Source organism: Macaca fascicularis, chromosome 7, assembly GCF_037993035.2.
Source record: "Macaca fascicularis isolate 582-1 chromosome 7, T2T-MFA8v1.1".
In the NCBI taxonomy this organism is placed as follows: domain Eukaryota; kingdom Metazoa; phylum Chordata; class Mammalia; order Primates; family Cercopithecidae; genus Macaca; species Macaca fascicularis.
Window position 1 is genome coordinate 45,963,556 of NC_088381.1, and position 25,696 is coordinate 45,989,251.

The window sequence follows — 25,696 nt, forward strand, 5'->3', positions numbered from 1 at the left end:
AACTGATGATGATTGTAGTTTCTCAATCTCTGCATTAAATTTCTATTTTGTTTTTATTGTACACTGTCCACCACAACTGGAAGAGTTGTTGTAGTTGGTTCTTGAGACAAATCAGGACACTCTCAAATAAACTGTGACTTTGAAAAAAGAAGTGGATAATGTTTCAAAGCTGAATTAGTAACATTTCACATTTGCATTCTTTTTTTTGAGACAGAGTCTCACTCTATCACTGAGGCTGGAGTGCAATGGTGCAATCTCGGCTCACCGCAACCTTCGCCTCCTGGGTTCAAGCGATTCTTGTGCCTCAGCCTCCCGAGTAGCTGGGACTATAGGCATGTGCCACCATGCCCAGCTAATTTTTGTGTTTTAGTAGAGACGGGGTTTCACCACACCTAGCTAATTTTTGTATTTTTAGTAGAGACAGGGTTTTGTCATGTTACTAGGCTGGTCTTGAATTCCTGACCTCAGGTGATCCACCTGCCTTGGTCTCCCAAAGTGCTGAGATTACTGGCGTAAGCCACTGCGCCCAGCCTTCTTTGTGTTCTCTATGATAAACATAAAATAAGTCAAACAGGAGACATCACTATTTCTTGATAATTTCTAAAACAATAGTACGATATGTTATGAGTCCCTTTGTCTAACAGCTTCACTGAGGTATAATTGGCATATAGTGAATTACACAATTTAGTAAGTTTTGATATATTTGAAATCATTACCACATTCAAGATAGTGACCATACCCATCATCTCCAGAAGTTTCTTCATGCCCCTTTATTATCTTTCCTTCATGCCCCTCCACACTCCACCATCTCAAAGTAACCATTGATCTACTTAATGTAACTACAGATTGATTGTTTTATATTTTCTAGAGTTTTATATAAATGGAATTACACAGTATGTACTTTTCTTTATGGTCTGGCTTCTTTCACTCAATGTAATTATTTTGAGATTCTTCTCTGTTGTTGCATGTATAAATAATTCTTTCATTTTTTTGTAGTAATATTCCATTATATGGATATGCCAGAATTTATCATTCATTTGCTGATGAAAATTTGGGTTATTTACAGTTTTATTTACAAATAAAGCTGTTGTATTAGTGTACGAATCTTTATATGGACATATATTTTCATTTCTTTTGGTTAAATACTTAGGATGACTAGGTCACAGGGTAGGTATCAGTTTTACCTTTTTTTGGGAATAACATGTTTATCATAAAGGGCTAATTTTCTTAATACACAAAGAGGTCTTGTAACTTGGTAAGAGTAAGACCAAAAATTCAACAAAAATATGGGCAGAGGACAAAACCAGGTAGCTAATATCAAAAGATATACAAATGGCTTTCAGCGTAAGAAAATATTTTTGGGAAGCTGAACAAAAAATATATTGTTTAAAATGTAAACCTCTAGAGTCAGTCTGCTTGGGTTTGTATGTTCTGTAACAATCAATGTAATCAAGTTCCCTAACCTTCTTGTGTTTCAGTTTTCTCATCAGTAAAATGTGGATAATAATAGCAATATTATCTACCTCAAGGGACTGTTACGAGTATTAGATAAGTTAATATATGTGAAGTTCTCAGAACAATATCTGACACACAGTAAGTGCTCTATGAAAGTTTATTTTTATTATTATTCAAATGCAAATTTAAACGAGAACATTTTTTGATTATCAGATTGACAAGGATTAAAAAGCTCAATAATACACAACAGTGGCAAAGACATCTAGAATCACTGTCATATACTATAGGCAGGAACACAAATTGTGCAGTTTCTTTGGAGGACAAGTTGACTGTACATCTTAAAATGATAAATGTTCATACTTTTTCATTCAATTTTAAATACTTTATCTTTGCTTTTCACAGTATTAATTATATTGTCAAAAAACCTAAATGACTCTTAGTAGCGGTCTGGTTAAATAAATGATATAGCCACACAGTGGGATGTCATATAGCCATAAAAAAAGAAAAAAGGAGCACTTCTCCATAAGCTCATCTCTAAGACACATTGGGTTAAAAAAAAAAAAAGTTGCAGAGCAGTGTTTATAGTATGTCGCTTATATTGCTGTAAATAAGTTGTGTATGTGTTGGTGTAAATACACATGCATATGCACATATTAATAAACACATTTTGCTTCAAAATGCTTAGACTTTTCTAGAAGGATACACAAGAAAGGGAATAGTAGTTGCTTCTGAAGAGGGACTAAAAAAAGGGATTAGGAGATTGGAAATCAGATCTCAGTATGACTGTGGTTGGGTTTGGTTGTGTACACTTTTATACTGCTTGAGTATTTCTTGTCAAGAGAATATTACATTAAAAAAATTTGTAGTATGTAATTATAGATTCACGGGAAGTTGAAAGATTCGTGCAGAGAGGTACCATATACCCTTCATCCAATTTCAAACACTGCTGATAATATCTTATATAACCCTAGTGCACTATCAAAACCATGAAATTGATGTTGGTACAATCCACAGAGTTTATTCAGATTTCACCAGTTTTACAGGTACTCATTGTATGTGTGTAATTGTTTGCATTTTTATCATGTGTAGTTTTGACCACCACAATCAAGATACAGAACTGTTTCATCACAACAGAAATCCCTGTGTAGTCATATCTCTCATCCTAACCACTGACAACCTAACTTCTGGCCTGAAAGAGCATATAGTCTTTTTTTTTTTTTTTTTTTTATTATTATTATACTTTAAGTTCTAGGGTACATGTGCACACTGTGCAGGTTTGTTACATATGTATACATGTGCCATGTTGGTGTGCTGCACCCATTAACTCGTCATTTACATTAGGTATATCTCCTAATGCTATCCTTCCCTGCTGCCCCCTCCCCACAATAGGACCCGGTGTGTGATGTTCCCCTTCCTGTGTCCAAGTGATCTCATTATTCAGTTCTCACCTATGAGTGAGAACATGCGGTGTTTGGTTTCCTGTTCTTGCGATAGTTTGCTGAGAATGATGGTTTCCAGCTGCGTCCGTGTCCCTACAAAGGACATGAACTCATCCTTTTTTATGGCTGCATAGTATTCCATGGTGTAATATGTACCACATTTTCTTAATCCAGTCTATCACTGATGGACATTTGAGTTGATTCCAAGTCTTTGCTATTGTGAATAGTGACTACGTGTGCATATGTCTTTATAGCAGCATGATTTATAATCCTTTGGGTATATACCCAGTAATGGGATGGCTAGGTCAAATGGTATTTCTAGTTCTAGATCCTTGAGGAATCGCCACACTGTTTTCCACAATGGTTTAACTAGTTTACAGTCCCACCAACAGTGTAAAAGTGTTCCTATTTCTCCACATCCTCTCCAGCACCTGTTGTTTCCTGATTTTTTAATGATTGCTATTTTAACTGGTGTGCGATGGTATCTCATTGTGGTTTGGATTTGCATTTCTCTGATGGCGAGTGATGATGAGCATTTTTTCATGTGTCTGTTGGCTGTATGAATGTCTTCTTTTGAAAAGTGTCTGTTCATATCCTTTGTCCACTTTTTGATGGGGTGGTTTGTTTTTTTCTTGTAAATTTGATTGAGTTCTTTGTAGATTCTGGATATTAGCCCTTTGTCAGATGAGTAGATTGCAAAAATTTTCTCCCATTCTGTAGGTTGCCTGTTCACTCTGATGGTAGTTTTTTTTGCTGTGCAGAAGCTCTTTAGTTTAATTAGATCCCATTTGTCAATTTTGGCTTTTGTTGCCATTGCTTTTGGTGTTTTAGACATGAAGTCCTTGCCCATGCCTATGTCCTGAATGGTATTACCTAGGTTTTCTTCTAGGGTTTTTATGGTTTTAGGTCTAACATTTAATTCTCTAATCCATCTTGAATTAATTTTCGTATAAGGAGTAAGGAAAGGATCCAGTTTCAGCTTTCTACTTATGGCTAACCAATTTTCCCAGCCCCATTTATTAAATAGGGAATCCTTTCCCCATTTCTTGTTTTTGTCAGGTTTGTCAAAGATCAGATGGCTGTAGATGTGTGGTATTATTTCTGAGGGCTCTGTTCTGTTCCATTGGTCTATATCTCTGTTTTGGTACCAGTACCATGCTGTTTTGGTTACTGTACCCTTGTAGTATAGTTTGAAGTCAGGTAGCATGATGCCTCAAGCTTTGTTCTTTTGGCTTAGGATTGTCTTGGTAATGGGGGATCTTTTTTGGTTCCATATGAACTTTAAAGCAGTTTTTTCCAATTCTGTGAAGAAAGTCATTGGTAGCTTAATGAGGATGGCATTGAATCTATCAATTACCTTGGGCAGTATGGCCATTTTCACAATATTGATTCTTCCTGTCCATGAGCATGGTATGTTCTTCCATTTGTTTGTGTTCTCGTTTATTTCACTGAGCAGTGATTTGTAGTTCTCCTTGAAGAGGTCCTTTACATCCCTTGTAAGTTGGATTCCTAGGTATTTTTATTCTCTTTGAAGCTATTGTGAATGGGAGTTCATTCATGATTTGGCTCTCTGTCTGTTACTGGTGTATAAGAATGCTTGTGATTTTTGCACATTGATTTTATATCCTGAGACTTTGCTGAAGTTGCTTATTAGCTTAAGGAGATTTGGGGCTGAGACAATGGGGTTTTCTAAATATATAATCATGTTATCTGCAAACAGGGACAATTTGACTTCTTTTCCTAACTGAATACCCTTTATTTCTTTCTCTTGCCTGATTGCCCTAGCCAGAACTTCCAACACTATGTTGAATAGGAGTGGTGAGAGAGGGCATTCCTATCTTGTGCCAGTTTTCAAAGGGAATGCTTCCAGTTTTTGCCCATTCAGTATGATATTGGCTGTGGGTTTGTCATAAATAGCTTTTATTATTTTGAGATACGTTCCATCAATACCGAATTTATTGAGAGTTTTTAGCATGAAGGGCTGTTGAATTTTGTCAGAGGCCTTTTCTGCATCTATTGAGATAATCGTGTGGTTTTTGTTTATATGCTGGATTACTTTTATTGATTCGCGTTTGTTGAACCAACCTTGCATCCCAGGGATGAAGCCCACTTGATCATGGTGGATAAGCTTTTTGATGTGCTGCTGGATTCGGTTTGCCAGTATTTTATTGAGGATTTTTGCATTGATGTTCATCAGGGATATTGATCTAAAATTCTCTTTTTTTGTTGTGTCTCTGTCAGGCTTTGGTATCAGGATGATGTTGGCCTCGTAAAATGAGTTAGGGAGGATTCCCTCTTTTTCCATTGATTGGAATAGTTTCAGAAGGAATGATACCAATTCCTCCTTGTACCTCTGGTAGAATTCAGCTGTGAATCCATCTGGTCCTGGACTTCTTTTGGTTGGTAGGTTATTAATTATTGCCTCAATTTCAGAGCCTACTATTGGTCTATTCAGGGATTCAACTTCTTCCTGGTTTAGTCTTGGGAGAGTGTAAGTGTCCAGGAAATTATCCATTTCTTCTAGGTTTTCTAGTTTATTTGCGTAGAGGTGTGTATAGTATTCTCTGATGGTAGTTTGTATTTCTGTGGGGTCAGTGGTGATATCCCCTTTATCATTTTTTATTGCATCTATTTGATTCTTCTCTCTTTTCTTCTTTGTTAGAATTGCTAGCAGTCTATCAATTTTGTTGATCTTTTCAAAAAACCAGCTCCTGGATTCATTGATTTTTTGGAGGGTTTTTTGTGTCTCTATCTCCTTCAGTTCTGCTCTGATCTTAGTTATTTCTTGCCTTCTGCTAGCTTTTGAATGTGTTTGCTCTTGCTTCTCTAGTTCTTCTAATTGTGATGTTAGGGTGTCAATTTTAGATCTTTCCTGCTTTCTCTTGTGGGCATTTAGTGCTATAAATTTCCCTCTACACACTGCTTTAAATGTGTCCCAGAGAATCTGGTATGTTGTATCTTTATTCTCATTGGTTTCAAAGAACATCTTTATTTCTGCCTTCATTTCGTTAAGTACCCAGTAGTCATTCAGGAGCAGGTTGTTCAGTTTCCATGTAGTTGAGCAGTTTTGATTGGGTTTCTTAGTCCTGAGTTCTAGTTTGATTGCACTGTGGTCTGAGAGACAGTTTGTTATAATTTCTGTTCTTTTACATTTGCTGAGGAGTGCTTTACTTCCAACTATGTGGTCAATTTTGGAATAAGTGTGATGTGGTGCTGAGAAGAATGTATATTCTGTTGATTTGGAGTGGAGAGTTCTGTAGATGTCTATTAGGTCCACTTGGTGCAAAGTTGAGTTCAATTCCTGGATATCCTTGTTAACTTTCTGTCTCATTGATCTGTCTAATGTTGACAGTGGGGTGTTAAATTCTCCCATTATTATTGTATGGGAGTCTAAGTCTCTTTGTAAGTCTCTAAGGACTTGCTTTATGAATCTGGGTGCTCCTGTATTGGGTGCATATATATTTAGGATAGTTAGCTCTTCCTGTTGAATTGATCCCTTTGCCTCAAAATAAAGGGATGGAGGAAGATCTACCAAGCAAATGGAAAACAAAAAAAAAAGCAGAGGTTGCAATCCTAGTCTCTGATAAAACAGACTTTAAACCATCAAAGATCAAAAGAGACAAAGAAGGCCGTTACGTAATGGTAAAGAGCATATAGTCTTATAGGGGACATAATAGAGATATACCAACAATTCAGTACAAAGAACAAAAACAAGTGGCTGTGTGCAGTGGCTCACTCCTGCAATCCCAGAGCTTCAGGAAGCCAAGGTGGGCAGATCACTTAAGAGGTCAGGAGTTCAAGACCAGCCTGGCTAACATGGCGAAACCCTGTCTCTACTAAAAATACAAAAATTAGCTGGGCGTGGTGGTGCATGCCTATAGTCCCAGCTACTCAGGAGACTAAGACACAAGAATTGCTTGAGCCCGGGAGGTGGAGGTTGCAGTGAGCCGAGAATGCGCCACTGCACTCCAGCCTGGGCGACAGAGTGAGACTCTGTCTGAAAAACCAAAACCATAATGAGTGCCAAAAGAATGTATTTATTGCTTTGAGAGTTATGAGTGATCCGATATTTAAAAAAGGATCAGAAAAATCTTAATGGAAAGAATTAGTATAGTTATAAGGAGAACTGGCTATAGTTCTGACCCTGCATTAAACGCCACTAACTAACTAGATGTATAAAATAAGAAAGTTGAGAGAAAGATTTTTTAGTGGTCCTTTTTAGTATAGTCTTAATACTGTGGATAATTTGGCATCATCCTTGAAGGAGGGCTGTGATTTTATTCATTTATCAAATGTTTGACTATTTTATGCCAGACACTGCTCTAGGCTCTGTAAATACCTCAGTGAACAAAACAGACAAAAATCCCTACCCTGATAAGACATACGTTTTAGATGAGACAATTAAAAAGCAAGTAAGTTTACAGCATGTTAGAAGGTAAGTAGTAAAGAGGAAAAATAAACCAGAGAAAGGGGAATAAAGTATGGAAGGAGTTACTCTTCTCTAAGGGATGGCCAGGAAAATTCACTGATAAGGTGACTTTTAAATAACATGAAGCTAGTCAGTGTAGGAGATCTGCACACAAATACAAATCATTCTAGGCCCAGGGAATAGCAAATGCCAAGTTCCTGAGGTTGGAGCATACCTGCGGTATCTACATTTGAAGAAGCTTGTCATTGGAGTTGAGTAAAGGACTGGGTAATGGAGGATGAAGTCAGAAAGGTAACGGTGGCAGTGGTGATGGGCTGGTCGTGGTGCCAGGTCAAGCAGGGTCTTATAGACCGTTTTAAGGACTTCAGCTTTTAGACTAAGTGATATGTGATACAGAAAGACATTGGATGAGTTGGAACAGAATAGTGACATGATTGGACTTTTGAAGAATCAGTCTGGCAACTGTTGAGAGTAGGCTGAAGGAGAACAAGGGCAGAAGCAGTGAAACCACCTGGGAGACTGTTGCAGTAATTCAGGTGATAGATGATGACTTGGACCAAAATGGTAGTAGTGGAGGTGGTGAGTAATTGACATGTTGAGGTCAACAGGATTTGGGGGACCAGGAAACAGGGAGAGAAAAAAGAGGGAGGCACGGTTAAGGGTGATACAGAGTTTGTGGCCTGAGCACCTAGAAGACTAGTTACCCATTTGCTGTGATGGGTAAAACTATAATGGAAGAGTTTGGAGGAGAGAAGTTAGATCTCGGACAAAGTAAATTTAAGATATATCTTAGGTATTCTAAGTGAGATGACTGCTAACTATCTGAGTGTAGAGTTCAAAGGAAAGGAATGGGCAAGAGATTTAAGTTTGGGAATTATGTATAGATGCTATTTAAAGAAATAAGATCAGATGATTTCACTAAGGGAGTAAGCATAAATAGGCAAAGGTTCAGGACTGAGATTTGGGGCACTACAACATTTAAAGGTTGGGAAACGAGGAACCAGCAAAGGAAACTTAGAAGGATAAATCACTGAGGCAAGAGAAAAAACAGGAGAGCATGGAATCTTGGAAGCCAATGAAGAAAGTGTTTCGAGAGGAGGGAGTAATGAACCTCTGTCGAATGCTGCTCGTAGTTCCAGTAAGAGGAGAACTGGTAATTGAATTGGTCATTCTAGTTTGCAATGTGGAATTCTTTAGTGATTCTGACAAGAGCAGGTTTGATAGAGTGGTGGGGAAATAGACTCATTGGAATGGATTCAAGAGAAAGGGAAGTGAGAAATTGGAGATGGGCAGAAAGAATCATTTTTCTGAGGAATTTTGCTGAAGAGGGAAGGAGAGAAATGCAACAGTAACTTAAGGGAGATGTTCAAAGAGATTTTTTGTTTTTTGTTTTTGTTTTGATGTGTTTGTAGGAGGCTGAGAAAAAAATGGAAAATTTGATGGGATGGGGAAAGAGGTAGTGGTAGTTAATGGAGATCTAGTGCATAAGTAAAAAGGTTGGGTTTTGTGTAGAGCAGAAATAATTCACACTAGTAATGAAAGAGGAATCAGAATATGTGGGCACAGATGTAGTTAGGTAGATGTGGTTGTGAGAGTTTGTAGAAGTTCTTTTCTTATTGCTTCTAGTATTTTATTAGTAAAATAGGACACAAGGTCATCAGGTAAAAGTGAGGATGAGAGGGAAGGTGATGGAAGATTGAGGAGCAAAAGGTATGAAATAGTTATGTAAAAGAGTGGCAGAATGAATGAATCAGGAAAATAAGGTATAATTGTCAGTCAGCATTAAGGAAACTCATTTGAGGCTCTTGGCCATGAATTAAAAGAGAAACCAATTTATCAGACATCGTGTATTTGTGTGTGTGTGTGTGTGTGTGTGTGTGTGACAGAGCGAGAGAGCGAGCATATGTCTATCCAGCCACGTGCAGCTGTGTAGGTATCAACATAGAATAGGCAGAAAATTGCGTTGTAACAACTTTAGCCAAGCAAGATTGACACAGTCAGAAGGAAGACAGGTAGTTAAGGGTGTATGCAAAGGAAGGGAGTGAGTAAATGATTGAATATGGATTTAATTTGGGTAAGAAGGGGATTGAGGACATGGGAAGGTAAAAGGAAGTGCAGAAGTTATCAGATTAGTGGACTGCAGGTCTGTTGGGTTGGCAGATTGTTGGAGTTAGGGTATTAGATGTAGTGAGCTGGTATCAGAGTGTGATGCTTAAAAATGGTATTTTGAGGTTGGGTGCGGTGGCTTATGCCTGTAATCCTAGCACTTTGGGAGACTGAGGCAGGTGGCTCACTTGAGGTCAGGAGTTTGAGACCAGCCTGGCCAACATGGTGAAACCCCATCTCTACCAAAAAATACAAAAGTTAGCCAGGTGTGGTGGTGCGTGCCTTTAGTCCAAGCTACTCAGGAGGCTGAGGTGGGAGGATCACTTGAGTCCAGTGAGCTGTGATTGCACCACTGCACTCCAGCCTGGGCAACAGAGTGAGACCCTATCTCAGAACAAAACAAAACAAAAAAGTAGTGTTTTGGAAGGGTTGCATTTATTAAAATTGAGAAGTTTTAAGGTTTGACTATATGGGAATGAGTATAAAATAGGGTTGAGGGTAGGATCAGTGGAAGATCCTAGATTTACTGAAGGGCAGAACTTCCTTTCTGATAATAAGAAACTGACAAGCAAGGATTTGGAAAGGATTGTTTGTGTGGATGATGAGAATCTCAAGCATTACGACAATAATGATGGTGTAATGAGCAAGCAGCTAAAATGTTCAAGAAATAAAGTGGAGAGCTTGATAGATAATTGCAATAAAGAACGGTTACAGTCTGATGATGAGATTTCAGTTTGGATGTTTTTAGGGAAGAGTTAGGAGGAATTGTCTGGAATGGGCAACTAGGATTGATAAAGAATAGAAGCTTTTAATCTGAGGAATTGAGCCACCATTATCAGGCCTAGAGAGGCACTGAAATGAAATAATTACCTGTGGAAGCCACTCGCTATGTGGGCTCTAGACTGACACCAAGTAGCCATAAAATGCCATGGGCTAGACACTATAACTCATACCCTATAGTTCAACAATATATAGTCAATCACTAATCAATACTGTTTCTGTAAACCAGTGAGAATTCCTGTCAAACAATTGTGTATCAGTCTGCTCCTTGCCCCCTTTGCCTTTAAAAACCTGCTGGTAACAAAGGCTGAGTGGGGCACTCCCCAAGGCAACTTGGAAATGTGTCCTAGGCTGCAGGTCTCAACCTTGGCTCAAATAAATTCTGTATATTAACTTTACTTCAGTTTCTTCGTTTAGGTCAATAGGATCAAGAGAACCTACCTTCACCTCCATGCCCTGTGGTATGAGGAGTTGGGAGGGAAAACACATAACACTTGAGAGAGCTTCAGGGGAAACGCTGCGCTGATAATGGAGAGCCAAGTTGTAGTTAGAGCAAGAATGACTTTAGTAGAACCAGTGAAGAACATCCCAAATGGAGGAAACACCATAAACAGAGGCACAAAAGGTGCACTATTTGGTGTTGGAGAATAGCAAAAACTCTAGTGCAGTTTAGAACTTAAGGTTTATCCCAGTTTGATGACTTCGTAGTCACATCCCTTTTAGTATCACATAGAATTTATAGGCATTCTCTATATTTTAACATCCAGGAATTTTTCATAGGAATGAACATCAATCCCAAGATTGAAATCAGTAGGACATGGCTTAATACTGATCCTGAACCATTAATAATGATTTTTGTTACAGCTTCCCAAGCACTTCTTCAATTTAGTTGTAGCTCTGGGCATGCAATGTGGAATAATGACATCTCTCCTCCCTTATGAGCCCTACCTCCCACCAGGTCTTTCAGGAATACCCAAATCAGAGAAAAATACTAATTACAAAAAATAAGCATAGAGTTGTTCCATCTGTTTCCCAAAGTATTTCTAGAATTTTTTCACCTAGTTTATATTACTACATTTAAATTACTCGCTATTAGAATAACAGTGTTCTTAAAATATTTTTAGAAATCCAAGAGGCCATGTTGGTTCTTAAGCACCTTTTGTTGTCCATCAGCTAGATGTATTATATCACTAACATGTTTCAGTTCGGTGTCTTTCAACTTTAAGTATCAGAAAGCCCAATTCAAACAACCTTACACAATGAAGAGATTTATTAGCTTAACATAACTAGAAGTCCAGAGGAAAGGCAGTCTTTAGAATTAGTCAGTTAGTACCTTAATGAAGACACCAAAGATTTAGATCATTTCCGTTGTTACACTCTGCTGTCCACAGTGCTGGCTTTATTCCAGGGTGGGATTCTCAGATTCTCTTCATGCAGTGGTTACTAGGAAGGAACTATATGTTCTATAAAGAGGAAAAAGTCTGGCTTCCTCCTAACAGAAAGGACAACCTTAACCAGAGGCCACCAGCAAACCTCTTCTCCTATCTCATTGACATGATTCCTCCTCATATCTGAGTCAGTTTCTGGCAGTGAGGATAGATCAACCATTGAGCTAAAGTTAGTTCTCCCAGTTTTTGCCACTCAGAGTTGTGGCGTGGATATTGGAGAACACAGTCACAATGTCTGCTTACAGTGTTTGCCTTGGTTGTGTTCTAATGCTCTGAGGTTCTTTATTCATTCTTATCTGTTATATTTTTATAGTGAGTTAAAATATGCTAGTCATACTTTATTGGTTTAATTGCCATGTTCAGAGCTTTCTGTCATAGAGTACAGCAATTATTAAACATTCCTTTCTAAAAAATGGGAAAATGTTGGAATAATGAAAAGATTGAAGATAGTTGGCAAATTTAAATCTGTACCTCCTTATAACCAATAGTTTTTAACCTCTTTCACCTCCAGTAATTGACTTAGCTATCATTTACATAGAAACTTGAGTAATTTGATTTGTATCTCCTTTCTTTCTGTCAAAAGTTGCCTGAAGCATTGTGGTAAAGTAGAAAGTGGACTGGGTTGTGATTAAGTTTCAAATTAATTCTAGCTTCACTGCTTTCCAGATATGTGTGATTATGGGCAGATAATTTCATCTCAGACCTTCTGTTTTCTTCTCTGAAAACCTAGAGAGAACTACCTGTCTTCTTATCAAGTTGTTTTTATTGGACTTAGTATAGCAAAAACTCTCAAACCGTGTTTTTTTCTACTCCCACACCACCACAAAAATAATCATCAATACAGAAGAAGACTTCTGTGACCAAAGGTGTGGAGGTTTTTCTCTATACACCAAGCAGCGCACACCAGCTGGGTATCCTCCAGTTCAATTCTGACAGTATCTACCTGGAGAACTTAAGAACAGTGCCAACCCATCCTTCAGATATCAGTCACAAGTCCGGCCACCCCATCCTTCAGACGCCAGTTGTAAATCTGGGCCTCTGGAACTTCTGACCGACTGGCTTCAAGTTGGGTTCCTCTTTGGGCTCAATTAATTTGCTGGAGTGGTGCACAGAACTCAGGGAAATGCTTACTTAACCTTTACTGGTTTATTATAAAGGATATATGTAGAGGATACAGACGAAGCGATACATAGGGTGAAGTATGAGGGAAGGGGTGCGGAGCTTTCATGTCCTCCCTGGGCATGCTACCCCTTGGGAACCTGTACATGTTCAGCTCTCCAGAAGCTCTCTGAAGCAGTTTTCTTGGATTTTTAAAGGAGCCTCATGACATCAATATTCCTTCCTCCAGGGTATGAGGCAGGACCCTTTTGGGAGGGTCTTAAGACCTACTGTTAGAAAGGCTGGAAAGATTAGAGTCCTGCTATAGAGCCAGTAAAAGGAGAAGAGGAGAAGGTCAGAGGCCTGCCTCTGAGGCCTCACACCCTCAGCATTATAACAAAAGACAAACAAAGGCTATGGGGGTTAGGAGCCAGGAACCGTGAATGAAAACCAGTGTATATATATCATAATGCTGCAGAGTTAAATAAGCTAATATGAAAGAAATTTGATATAGAGTAGCAAACAATTTTAAATTGCCTGAATTATTATATTCTAATAGTAAAGGGTAGGCAGTTGAAGAGAGGAAACCTGAATAACACAGAAGATTCTGTTGCTAAAAAATAAGTAGTTGATCTTAGTTTCTGAGTATCTAAGGTATATCAGTAGAAGATAAGGATGTGTGCAGCTTTTTTGAAAGTACATGCTTAATGAATAGTTAGCTGCTAGTTAGTGTATCCAATGACTACTTCTCAAGTATTCCCTATAATTTTTTACTTAAATTTTTGCCTCTTTTCTGACTAAAGCTGTTTTTAAAGGTCTCAACTAGGTACTGTAAGCCTTAGGGCTTTATGTGGCTTACAAGGTATGACAGACACATTTATTCCAATTATTGACTGTTTTCTCATATTCACTTTTTTTTTTTTTCCTTTCTTGGAATATCATTCTTTTGAAGAACCCCAGGGTTTTACAGTGGGTGGAGTTTGGTTGTTATTACCAAAAGAAATAGCACATGTCATTGCTGAGAACCCTCAAGAGCAAGACTTCATATTTGGAGTAGAATGAAATTAAGATGACATTAAAGAATTTGACTTTTAAAAAACTAATATATCCATTCATGTCTTAGGTTAATGTTCATGGTGAATCTGAGTATGTTAATAAACTGCATTAGCTACAGTTTCTGTATCTCATTACTGTTAGTTTGAAACAGGGCATATATGCTTCTTAAATTGTTGTCATTCACCTTTTTATTTTGAGCTAGTCGCTATTATCTGTCATGTTAGACTTGGGGCCATAGCTTTTTCTAAATGAAAAGACTGATCTTACCATATTTTTTTCTTTTATATAAGAGATACTATTAATGCATATAAGCCTTGAAAGGAAAAGGATACTAATGTGTGTGGACTGTGTTACTATGTACAAGCATACCAGACATTTAACATTTGTATCATTTCATTCTCCCTTCAACCTGATGAGAGAGTAGCTTTGTCCCCATTTTATAAAAGGAAACATTGAAACATAGAGATTAAGTAAACAAAATTACTATAATGGAGAAATCCTGCTTTCTCCTTCCCTTTAACCCTCAGATACCTGCTTTCATTTAATTATACAACTCTTTGAAGAAGAAGATGTTATTATTTTACAGATGAAGAAAAACATTAACATGAATGTACAATTTAAAGAATAAGAAAATGAAAATATATACTACATTATATAGGGAATATAAACCTATATAAAAGGTTTTTGTTTGGTTTTGTTTACATTGATTGATTCTCAAATGTTAAACCAACCTTGCTTTTTTTTCATATAAACACTACTTGGGGCCGGGCATGGTGGCTCACCTGCACAGTCTCAGCACTTCGGGAGGCCCAGGCGGGTGGATTGCTTGAAATCAGGAGTTCGAGACCAGCTTGGCCAACATGGTGAAACCCCGTCTCTACTAAAAATACGAAAAATTAGCCGGGCATGGTGGCACGCACCTGTAGTTCCAGCTACTCAGGAGGCTGAGGCAGGAGAATCGCTTGATACCAGAAGGCAGACATTGTAGTGATCAGAGATTGCCCCACTGCACTCCAGCCTGGGTGACAGAGTGAGACTCTGTCCCAAAAAACAAAACAAAATTAGCTGGACCTGGTGGCGCATGACTGTAGTCCTAGCTACTCAGGAGTCTGAGGCAGAGAATCACTTGAACTGTGGAGATGGAGGTTGCCAAGATGGCCACTGCACTCCAGCCTGGGTGACAGAGTGAGACTCCATCTCAAAACAAAAACAAAAACAAAACAAAACAAAAAACCACAACTTGGTCATGAGGTATTGTACTTTTTACATATTGTTGGATTTGATTTATGTCATATTAAATATTTCTGCGTCTATATTCATAGGACAATTGGTCTGTAGTTTTCTTATAATATCTTAGTTTGGTTTTGATACAGGGTCATGGTGGCCTTGTAGAATGACTTGAGAAGTGTTCTCTCTTCTTCAATTTTCTGGATAAGCCTTTTAGAATTAGTATTATTTCTTCCTTAAATGTTTTTTAGAATTGACCAGTGAAGTCAGTTGGACCTGAAAGTTTTCTTTGTGGGGTGATTTTTAACTGCAGTTTCAATTTCTTTAATATATGTAAGGTTATTCAGGTTACCTGTTTCTTCTTGAGTGAGCTTTATAATTTGTCTTTCATGGAATTTGCCTATTTCATCTAAGTTGTTAAATCTATTGACATCAAGTTGCTCATGACATTCTCTTACCCTATTAATGTCTGTCTTTAATTTATCTCTCTCACTTGTGAAATTGGTAATTTATTTATTTCTCTCCACGTCCCTTCTCCGTTAGTCTGGCTAGTGATTTATCAATTTTATTGATCTCAGAGAGCCAGTGTTTGCTTTCATTGACTTAATAAAATTTTTAAAATAAACTTTAATTTTTAGAGCATTTTTCGGTTCACAGCAATATTGAGTAGAAAATACGGAGTTCTTATATCCCCCGCCACCAACCTTCCCCACTCCAACATTTCACCCCAGAAGTGGTGTATTTGTTACAATTGAACCTACACTGATGTATCATTATCACCCCAAGTCCACAGTTTACATTAGGGTTCACTCTTGATGTTGTACACTCTGTGGGTTTTGACTAAACCCCAATATGTGTAATGGCATATATCTACCATTACCATATTATCATACAAAATAGTTCCACTCTCCTAAAAATCCTCTGTGGTCCACCTGTTTATCCCTACCTCCCCGTTAACCCCTGGCAACCACTGATCTTTTCACTCTCTCCATAGTCTTTGCCTTTTCCAAAGTGTCATACAGTTGAAATCATACAGTATGTCACCTTTTCAGATTGGCTTCTTTCATGTAATAATATATACATTTAAGGTTCTTGTATGTCTTTTCATGCATGGCTTGGTTGCTCATTTCTCTTTAGCGCTGAATCATATTCCATTGTCTGGATATGCCACGGTTTATTTATCCATTCACCTACTGAAGGACATATTGGTGGCTTCCAAGTTTGGGCAATTATGAATAAAGCTGCTATAAACATAAGGACATACGTTTTCAACTCATTTGGGTCACTACCAAGGAGCATGATTGCTGGATCATATGGTAAGAGTATATTTAGTTTTGTAAGAAACTGCCAAACTGTCTTCCAAAGTGGCTTTACCATTTTGCATTTTACTGATCTCAAAGAACCAGCTTTTGGTTTCATTGACTTTTTTCTGTTTCTTTTCTATTGTATGTGTATGTTTTTGATTTCCTGCTCATCTGTCTTTTCTTTCTTCTCCTTCTGCATACTTCCCTTCAGAAGAGGAGGACACACTTACTACTTAGGATTAGCTTGCTTTTCTCTTTCTAATTTTTTTAACTTTTATTTTACGTTCAGGGGTACATGTGCAGGTTTGTTATATAGGTAAACTTGTGTCATGGAGGTTTGTTGTACAGATTATTTTGTCACTCAGGTATTAAGCCTAGCACCCTTTAGTTATTTTCCTGATCCTCTCCCTCCTCCCACTCTCCACCCACCAATAGGCCCCAACTAATTTCCTAAAGTGAAAGCCTAGGTCATTGATTTGAGACCTTCTTTTCTAACATTTAGAAGTATATTGTTTAGTTTCCAGACGTTTGGAGATTTTTTTTAGATGTTTTTCTGATTTTAATTTCTAATATAATGTCATTGTGATCAGAGAATATACTTTGCATGCTTTGGAATCCTTGAAACTTACTGAGAATATTTTATGGCTCAGAATATAGTCTGTATTGGGGTGTTGTTCCATGTGTACTTGAAAAGATGTATATTCTGCTGTAATTTGGTGGTGTATTCTACAAATGTTAATTAGATCAAGTTGGTTGCTAGTGGTGTTCAAGTTTACTATGTCCTTACTAAGTTTTTGTCTACTAGTTCTGGCATTATTGAGAGATTTGTTGAAATCTCTGACAATAATTGTGGATTTGTCTGTTTGTGCTTGTAATTTTATCAGGTTTTGCTTTAGGCAATTTGAAGCTCTAGCTTAGGGTTTGTCTTCTTGATGAATTCAATCCTTTAATCATTATGAAATTATTCTTTTTATTCTTGGTAATAATCTACTGTAAGATATACTTTATCTGATATTAATATAGCTACTCTAGCTCTCCTTTGATTAGTGTTAGCCCAGTATATCTTTACAATCCTTTAACCTTTATGTGTTTTTATATTTAAAATGGGTTTCTTGTAGACAGCATATAGTTGGGTCTTACTTCTTTTTAAACACAATCTGACAGTCTCTATCCCTTTTAATCAGGAGTTCAGACCATTTACTCTTAATATGATGACTGGTATGGTTACACTTATGTCTACTGTTGTGCTCTTTGTTTTCTATTTGTCCCATCTATTCTTTGCATTTTTCTCTCTTTTCTTGCATTCTTTTGGATTGAGAACTTTTTAGTGTTCTATTTTACTTGCACTATTGTCTTAGGAACTTTGCCTCTTTTCTTTTTTAGTGGTTGTCCTAGGATTACATTCTATATCTTTAACTTACACAGTGTTCCTACACATTATACCTCTTCTATATTTTACTTCTATATTTGTTAAAAACCCCACAGTAGATTGTAATTATGGTTGTTTTAAACCATTTTATTTTAAAGATTTGTAAAAATAACAACTATCTTTTATAGTTATCCACATATTTACTCCACTGTACCTTACTTCTTTGTATAGTTCCATGTTTTTGTTTAGTATCATTTTTCTTCTGCAAAAAATCTTTCTCAACATTTTTTATTTGCAGTTCTACTGGTGACAGATTTTCTCAGTTTTTATGTGTCTGAAAAATTACATCAGCGTTTCAGAAAGATATTTTTACTGTGTACTGAATTGTAGTGTATCACCTCTGGTTTGGTGGTTGGTTAGGAGGACTCGGGACTCAGCATATAGTCAAACTCGTGGTTATGATGTATCACAGCAGAAGGATACAAAGCTAAATTAGCAAATGAGAAAGGTTCATGGGTGAAGTCTGGAGGAAACAAGGCACAAGCTTGCACGAATCTTCTCACAGTAGAATCATGCATGATACATTTAATTTCTCCAACAATGAATTGTGACAACACATGTGAATACAGTTGAACAGGAAGCTCATTAGAGACTCAGTGCCCAAGGTTTTTTTTGGAGCTGGTCAGGTAAGCATCCTCTGCCTAGCATGTAGCAAAATTCCAATTTCCAAGAAGGAAAGCAGATGTTCAGAATATTGTTTGCATAAATACTTCAGGCATAGTAAACCACCCTTATTAGTTAGGGAATGTCAGGAACCCTTTTGAAATTCAAGTTCTTAGACACCAGCCAAGGCCTAACCTTACAAGTAGGCCTTTCTAAGGATAGCACTCCTGAGCCTGCTGTGTTACCTTTTTCCTGCATACTAGGTTGCCTTGTTTTTTCCTTTCTATACTTTGTAGATTTTATTTTATTGTCTTCTGACTCATATAGCTTCAAGGAGAAATCTGTGATGACTTATCTTTGCTCCAATGAAGGTAATGCACCTTTTTACCTCTGACTGCTTTAAATGTTTTTCTTTATCATTATTTTCAGCAATGTATGTGTGAATGTGTGTTTGTGTTTATCCTGCTAGGTATTGCTTGAACTTCTGGGAACTGTGGGTTTGTAGTTTTCAACAAAGTAGAAATTTCTATAGCTATTTTTTCCAATATTGCCTTACTCTTTTTGTTTTCATGCTTTCATTGTGGTTATCTTGATTGCTGACTTTGTTACAGAGGTCATTGCATCTTTATTTTTTGGAGGGGGTGTGTGTGTGTGTGTGTGTTTCTCTCTGTCTTCATTTTTGGATAGTTTTATTCCTATGTCTGCAATTTACTAATACTTTCTTTTGTAGTGGCTAATCTGCTACAAATCTTTTTTTTTTTTTTGAGACGGAGTCTCATGCTGTTGCCCAGGCTGGAGTGCAGTGGCGCGATCTCGACTCACTGCAAGCTCCGCCTCCCGGGTTCCCGCCATTCTCCTGCCTCAGCCTCCTGAGTAGCTGGGACTACAGGCGCCCGCCACCGCACCCGGCTAATTTTTTGTATTTTTAGTAGAGACGGGGTTTCACTGTGGTCTCGATCTCCTGACCTTGTGATCCGCCCGCCTCGGCCTCCCAAAGTGCTGGGATTACAGGCTTGAGCCACCGTGCCCGGCCTACAAATCTTACATAGTAATATTTTTATTTCAAGTATTGTGTTTTTTATATGTAGAAGTTTTATTTGATTCTTTTATGTTTCTTTGTCTCCTCATTGTGTTTAGGTTGTCTCTTATGCTGCTGAGGAAACATTTATTATAGCTATTTTAATGTTCTCATCTCTTAATTTCATCATCTCTTTCATTTCTGGTTCTGTTAATATTGCGACTGTTTTATTGCTTCTTGATAGGTCTAATAGTTTTCTATTGAATGCTCATTATTTTGAATTTTATGTTATTTGCTGGATTTGGTTGCATTATTTTAAAGGATATTGGTCTTTCTTTCTAGTGTGCCACTGTTACTTACAGATAAGTTCGATCCTTTCCAGGCTTATCTTTATGCAGCTTTGGGGAGAATCTAGAGTAACCTTAAGGACTAATTTAACCTCACTTCTAATGCATGGTCCTTCTGGAGTCACTCATGGCTGCCCTGCTATTCAGCAAGATTTCACCATTTTGGGTAATACAAATTTTAACAATTCCTGGCCCTTTGTGAGCACTGACAGTTGTTTATCTTACAACTCCTGGTAATTTTCTATTTCTTAAGGTTGATTTTTTATTTTGCTCAGCCTCTACATGTGTAACTTGTGTTCAGCCAAAGATCCAGTAGGACTGCTGTGCATTTTTTGGGATCTCTTTCTGTGTTGATCTCTTCTCTCAGGCATCTGCCCACTCCCCCTCCCCCTGAATTCTAGCTGTTTTGGCCTCCCTGAACTCTGATATGTGTCTTTTCAATTCAGCAATGTTGCTAGGTTCTTATGAGGTTACCTTTCCCTGTGCCATTGTTTGTAAATTACCTCCGGCAGAAGCTGAAGGGCCCTCTTATTATTGCCCTTTTAGGGCAACAGTCTGGTATCATAGACTTGTGCTGCCTTTGTTCAGTGCCAGCAAATAGTTTCCTCTATTTTGTCCAATTTCTAGTTGTTAGGGAGAAGAATATTTCCAGACCCTCTTTGTCCTTCATATTCAGAAGTGGAAATCGCCCTATAAACATTGCAGACTTTTCCATTTATACCATAAATGTTTCCCTTTTCTGAAGCAACTTTATCCTTGTAATGTGTGAAAATGTCAGTCCTCTACTTTTTTCTTATTATATTCAGAAGATAATAATGATGCATATGATCAGGATCTCAAACTTCAGATTTTGCTCAGATTTTGCTTCAAATTTTTGTATTCACAAAAATCTCCTATGCCGTTGATGAACATCTAGGTATCACTGTGGATCTGGGCTACAAGGAGGGTGAGGCACGTAAGGTACAAAATTTAAGGAGACACTCTTATTTGTCAATCCTGTACTTGTACTACCTGGAGAGTAAGTGTCTCCTTAAATTTTGTACCATAGATGCCTTGTTTATCTCAGTCTAGTGCAGGCTTTGCAGTGGATATTCCAGACTAAGATCGCTTTTATTACCTAGGGCATTAGTCTCAAACCATGATTAACTAGATCACATATTTCTTTTGGAGTAGGTGTAAGTCTTTTTTACCTTCATAGTTAAATTATTTAAACTTCTCTCTGACCATCTTTTTTTTTGCAGTTGTAATAAAGTCTGATGTAAAATGTCAGTTCCTTAGTATTGGCTGAGAAATGAGAGAAGAAAAGAAAAGAGTATTCAGGGTAGCAAATACTGTCCCACAAAGCCAAAACCATGTGTACTAAAGCCTTGCCTATTTTTAGTTTAGTCGGCCTTGGCGCTAGAAAACAGTGGCGCTCCCTACCTAGGCCAGATTCCATTAATTCCATGTGGGCTGTTGCCCACTGGGCATGCAGCTGTATTTGCAGTTTGAGAGTCCCAAGTAAGCCTGACTAGGCTTCAAATATGAATCTAGATTTATACTAAGAGGAATTTTAATATGGGTCAGGGACATGCAGTTGATCTCTGATGGTGGGAAGAACAAAGTTTTTAATCTTACATAAAATATACTCTCTTTGAGGTCTTTGGTTCGTGACCCACTTTTGGATTGCCTTAGGGTGTTCTTGCAGCTGGAATGATAAAGGGATCTCTTTTCTCTCTTCTTAGAGTATTAAAGGAGACAGGAAGAAGTACACATGAAGTGATTCATGGAACCATTTGTTTATCTGAACCTGAGCTAAATCTTAGGAGAGAAGGATAAAAATAATTCATTCTTATTATTTTTAGTCCAGATTACCAGGATTTTTCAAATAGGGACGTAGGTATGGGTTGTGGCAGTAATAAACGGTGATTTTACCCAGAATGGCCTCTGTTAAATATCTTCCTTTGGCACTTGAAGTGGTATTTGGTATCAGTTTAATAGTTCAAAGGTTCTAAAACATTGATCTGGTGTGCAGAAAGTAGCCATTAATCTCATGTTACTACTGCTTTACTCAATTTTCTTTATTTTTATTTTCTTGGGCTTCTCTTTTTTAAAAAATAAGAAGAGTAGCATATTTGTACCATCTGCAGAGCACTTTTATAATGGATTGAGTAAAAATCTCTAACCCAGAAGGAAGATGCTTACATAGTCAAGTCTTTGTAGATACATACAATGTACCTTGAATTACTGGGTGAGGTAATATGTTTTGAAAGAAAATACTGAACTTGGTATTGTGGCACTATGCACAATAGCAAAGACTTGGAATCAACCCAGATGTCCATCAGTGACAGACTGGATTAAGAAAATGTGGCACATACATACCATGGAATACTATGCAGCCATAAAAAAGGATGAGTTTATGTCCTTTGTAGGGACATGGATGCAGCTGGAAACCATCATTCTCAGCAAACTATCGCAAGAACAGAAAACCAAACACCGCATATTCTCACTCATAGGTGGGAATTGAACAATGAGATCACTTGGACACAGGAAGGGGATCATCACACACCAGGTCCTATTGTGGGGAGGGGGTAGGGGAGAGGGATAGCGTTAGGAGATATACCTGATGTAAAGGACGAGTTAATGGGTGCAGCACACCAACATGGCACATGTATACATATGTAACAAACTTGCACGTTGTGCACATGTACCCTAGAACTTAAAGTATAATAATAAAAAATAAATAAAGAAAGAAAGAAAGAAAAAGAGAGGCACATGAAAAAAAAAAGGAATTATGTAAGAGAGAACTTTCTCACCCCCAAAATAAATACCCCCCCAAAAAAATTATGAACTTGGATTCAAAAAAAGCTAATTATAGTCCAGGTTGAACTGCTTGTAGCTCTATGACCTTGAGCAGGCCAGTTAATCTCTTTGAGAGTCACTTTTTTCCATCTGCAAAGTATGTGTATGTATGTGGGAGGTGGGGGAGGATGTGATAAAATCTGCCTGCCTATATATTCATGTCAGTGTGAAGATCATAATAAAGATGTGAAAGCACTTGGGAAATGTGTAAAGAACATATACATACAAATGTAAAAATGATGTAAGTATTTTATCTCAGCGCAATCAAGTCTTGTTTTTATCTTTGGGACACTGTATATAGTTTCAGCTAAATTTTTTTTTAAATCACTGATAGCTTAGAAAAAGAGAAGTAAAAAGTGCGTATATTGGAAAATAGATGGAAAACACATCAAAGGTTAAAAATTACCTATGAAAGAATTGACAAAATCTCCTTAGAGTTTGTGTGTGTGTGTGTGTATGTATTAACAAAATTTGAAATTTTTACTTACCTTCTCTTTCACCTCTAGACTTTGAAAATCTGTATCAGATTTTGTGACATATTGTATGTGGATTTTCTACTTTAGATTATTCATGGAAAACTATTTTTAAAAATCAGTCTTGTTGCTTCTTGTTGTCTAAGACAATTCTGGATGTTTTCTCCTGATTAGTATGTTTTCAGTGGAATGCAAACTAATTTAATATAGCCCTGGTATGTATAATGAGGGTGTTAAATCTGTCAGGACATAAATCACAATGATTGAAATATGAATGTAATATTTCGGTACCTTTGAAACTATTAAATTACTCCCCTATATTACATGAGACCAGTGAGAGAATTCCCTTGGTTGGTTCATTCATTCATTAAACAAATATTAATACCATGCCTACTATTGCCAGGTATTGTTGTATCACATACAATAGTAAACAAAACAGACAAAAATTCCTGCCTCTGTGGAGGTTACATTCTAACTGAGAGGGAAACTGAAACTAACAGATGAAATATATACTTTATCAGCAAAATAAAGGAGAGAAAGGGGATGGGGGGAGTGTTGGAAGGCATGGGGATTGGAGGAGGGCAGGCCTGGGAAGGATTGTGACATTTGATTGAAGACCTAAAAGGAATCTATACAGATATCTCAGGAAAGAACATTCCTGTTCTAAGGTATAGCAAGGGTAACAGATTTGAGGAAAGTGTGTGCCTAGTGTGTTCAAGGAACAAGGAGGAGGCCAGTGTGACTGAAGTGCAGTGAGCATGGAGTATTAGGCTGGTGCAGACATAATTGCGGGTTTTGCGTTGTTGAAATTTGCTGTTTGATATTGGAATACATTCTTAAATAAATGTGGTTGTGTTATACGTCATTTTAATGTGCATTTCTCACTTTGTTTTGCTAATGACTTATTACTTGCTGTTTATTTTATATTTGTTTTAGACTATGGAAATGATGTTAGACAAAAAGCAAATTCGAGTGGTTTTCTTATTCAAGTTCAAAATGGGTCATAAAGCAGCAGAGACAGCTTGCAGTGTCAACAATGCATTTGGCCCAGGAATTGCTAACAAAGGTACAGTGCAATGGTGGTTCAAGAAGTTTTGCAAAGGAGACAACAGCCTTGAAGATGAGGAGTGTAGTGGCCGGCCATCGAAAGTTGGCAACGACCAGTTGAGAGCAATCATCGAAGCTGATCCTCTTACAGCAACACTAGAAGTTGCTGAAGAACTCAACATCGACCATCCTACGGTCATTCAGCATTCAAAGCACATTAGAAGGGTGTAAAAGCTTGATAAGTGGGTGCCTCATGAGCTGACTGAAAATTAAAAAAATCGTCATTTTGAAGTATTGTCTTCTCTTACTTTGTGCAACAACAATGAACCATTTCTCGATCAGATTGTGACATGTGATGATAAGTGGATTTTATACGACAACCGGTGATGGCCAGCTCGGTGGTTGGACCGAGAAGAAGCTCCAGAGTAATTCCCAAAGCCAAACGTGTACCAAAAAAGTTCATGGTCACTGTTTGATGGTCTGCTGCCGATCTGATCCACTACAGCTTTCTGAGTTCCAGCGAAACTATTACATCTGAGAAGTATGCTCAGTAAATAAATGAGATGCATGGAAAACTGCAATGCCTGCAGCCAGCATTGATCAACATAAAGGTCCCAATCCTTCTCCATGACAATGCGTCACACAACCAACGCTTCAAATATTGAATGAATTGGGCTACAGAGTTTTGCCTCATCCACCATATTCACCTTCTCACCAACTGACTACCACTTCTTCAAGCATCTCAGCAACTTTTTGCAGGGAAAATGTTTCCACAACCAGAATGCAGAAAAAGCTTTCCACGAGTTTATTGAATCCCAGAGCACGCATTTTTACACCACAGGAAGAAATAAACTTATTTCTCATTGGCAAAAGTGTGTTGATTGTAATGTTACCTATTTTGATTAATAAAGATGAGTTTGAGCCTAGTTATAATGTAATGATTTAAAATTCACAGTCCAAAACTGCAGTTACTTTTGCGCCAACCTAATAAGATTAAAACCAGTAGAGTTGGGTATTTTGAGAGCCGTGTATTTCAAGGATGGAATTATTGTTTGTGTCAGCTCTGCTCACAGGTAAAATAAGAGGAAGTCAGAGAATCGATTGTTGTGTTTAGCAATGTGGAAGACATTGGTGACCTTAAATAAGGGCAAGTTGGTAGACAGATGGGATGAAAAGCTTGGTTGGTATGGATTCAGGAGAAAATGGGAGATGTGGAGACAGTGAGTATAGACAACACTTTTGAGTTTTATTGTAAAGGAGGAACTATGCACATTTGGTGTGTAGAGTTGAGAGTGGGCTTTAAAACATTTTTTGGTTCTATATTTAGTGTGATAGGAATAATCCAGTAGAGACGGAATATTTGACAATGCAGTAGAAGGAAGAGATAATTGCTGCATCAGTTTTCTTGAAGGGTGGGAAATAATTGGGATTACCTTTAGTTTTCCAAAGTGACGATTATATTTACTTTTGTGTATAACTCACATTCTTCCCTTTTAAAGAACATCAGTGCCTGAGCCTTTTTATATACAAATCCTTTCTTATGTCTGTACCTTACCCCTCACATGTATACTTTTTTCTGTTTTTAAAAAAAAACCC

General features: G+C 37.6%; 1 protein-coding gene across 3 annotated transcripts in view; it reads left to right on the forward strand.

Moving 5' to 3' along the window:
- The window catches only part of GLCE (glucuronic acid epimerase), a 122,286-nt gene that overhangs the window by 15,696 nt on the left and 80,894 nt on the right, over positions 1-25,696 (forward strand). The window lies entirely within an intron of this gene.